The 2121-nt window shown below is 46.7% G+C and overlaps 1 non-coding gene across 1 annotated transcript; it reads right to left on the bottom strand.

Moving 5' to 3' along the window:
- Positions 1 to 149: 149 nt before the first annotated feature.
- On the bottom strand, positions 150 to 222 carry trnak-cuu (transfer RNA lysine (anticodon CUU)). The gene has a single exon. It is a non-coding gene; the product is annotated as a tRNA-Lys (tRNA).
- Between the last annotated feature and the right edge of the window lie 1899 nt (positions 223 to 2121).

Here is a 2121-nt window from a genome sequence, read left to right as displayed (position 1 = left end):
ATTTTCCTTTAAATATCTGCAAGTAAATTAATCTAACTTTGTCTATTTGACAATCGACGTTTTTGTGCCGAGAACTTTCATCTGGAGAAGATGGATAGAGGGGAGCTAGCCGGTAAAAAGAGGTAGACAGAAGAAGTTCAAAAGAAGAACGCCCAACGTGGGGCTCGAACCCACGACCCTGAGATTAAGAGTCTCATGCTCTACCGACTGAGCTAGCCGGGCTCCGAAAGGACCTCACTTCTTTGCATCCTTGTCGCAAAGTTGGGGGCAAAATTGATTCAGTACCCTTTGCATATAGTCTACAGCAGACTAAAGCCTATAGATGCGTCCGAGAGACTATATTGACTGGTTGCATCACAGCCTGGTATGGAGCCACAAAATCCCCTTGAATGGAAACCCTACAAAAGTTACTGGATACAGTCCAGACCATCTCTGGTAAAATCCTACCTCCAGTGAGCACACCTGCGAGGAGCCCTGTGGCAGGGAAGTAGCATCCATCATCAGGGACCCCCACCCCCCGACCCCACCATCGAATCCATGCTTTCTTCTCGCTGCTGCCATCAGGAAGAAGTAACAGGAACCTCAAGGCCCACATCACCAGGTTCAGGAACAGTTAGTACTCCACAACCGTAAACCGTAAATCAGAACCGATTCCACAACCGAAAGATTCAATTTCAAGGACACTTCATCTCACCTTCTCGATATTTATTGCTTGTTTATTATTTTTTCTCTTTTTGTATTTGCATAGTTTGCTGACTTTTGCACAATAACTGTTGGTCGGTCTGTGCTGTGTGCGGTTTTTCACTGACTCTGTTGTGTTTCTGTCTTTACGGTGACTGCCTGCAAGGAAACTTTGGAGCCCAGCGCTCTAAGGCTCGCCGCACTGGTTCGCAGGGCTCATGACAGAGTGTGAGAGACAGAGTTTGTGTGCCAATGTGAGAAGGTATCGGAGTGTTTCTGTATTTGTTGTCTGTGTCATTGTGGATGAACGGACTGAGATGTGTAAACAGGAGGCACATTTGACAGCAGACGCTGGAATCTGGAACAACGCGGAAAATGCGGGAGGAACTCAGCCATCTGTGGAGAAAGATCAACGTTGACGCATTTCCGCATTTTGAGCGCGCGCACCCGTACGCAGACAACACACGCGCGCGCACACACTCACGTGCTTCAAGTGTATCTACGGATTTGTCCTCAGTTATTCAGTGGGCCAGGTAATTTGTGATGACTCCAGACTGGGGGTTCAGTGGACAGCGTGGAAGGCTATCATGGCTTGTAGCTGGAACTGGACCTACTGGAAAAATGGGATGAAAATCATAGATGCAATTCAATGCAGACAAGTGCGAGGTGTTGACCTTTGTTATGACCAACCAGGGTAGGTCTAACACCGTGAACGGTAGGGTACTGAGGAGTGTGGTAGAATAAGTGGATCTGGGAAGACAGGTCCATAGTTCATTGAAAGTAGCGGCACAGGTAACTAATGTCATTAAGAATGCTTTTGGCCTTCATAAATCAAAGTATTGAGTACAGCAGATGGGATGTTATACTGAAGTTCTATAAGACATTGGTGAGGCCTAATTTGGAGTATAGTCTACAGTTTTGGTCACCTACCTGCAGGAAAGATGTAAATAAGGTTGAAAGAGTGCAGAGAAAATTTACAAGGACGCTGCCGGGTCTGGAAGACCTGAGTTATAGGGAGATGTTTAGTAGGTTATGATTTTGTTCCTTGAGTCGTAGGAGATTGAGGGAGATTTGATAGAGGTATACAAAATTATGCAAGGTATAAATATGCTAAGTACAAGCAGGTTTTCCTACCTAGTACCAGCACCCAAGGAACATGCCCCACCACGCCCAGTGTCTATAGACCAGTGGCACTGACCACACATGTGATGAAATCATTAGAAACACTGGTCCTGACACACCTCCGGACCATCGCAACCCCATCACTGGTCCCCTGCAGTTTGCTTACCAACCACACATTGGAGTCGAGGACGCTATTATCTTCCTGCATCAACGGGCGTACACCCATCTGGATGAGCCAGGCAGCTCTGTGGCTGATTTCTTTCATTTCTCCAGTGTTTTTAACACCATACAACCTGCTTTACGAGGGAGGAAGCTCAC

The sequence above is a fragment of the Mobula hypostoma genome, chromosome 5 (assembly GCF_963921235.1).
Source record: "Mobula hypostoma chromosome 5, sMobHyp1.1, whole genome shotgun sequence".
NCBI lineage: Eukaryota > Metazoa > Chordata > Chondrichthyes > Myliobatiformes > Myliobatidae > Mobula > Mobula hypostoma.
The sequence above is the reverse complement of the archived record's forward strand: the minus strand, read 5'-3'. Positions and strand labels throughout refer to the sequence as shown.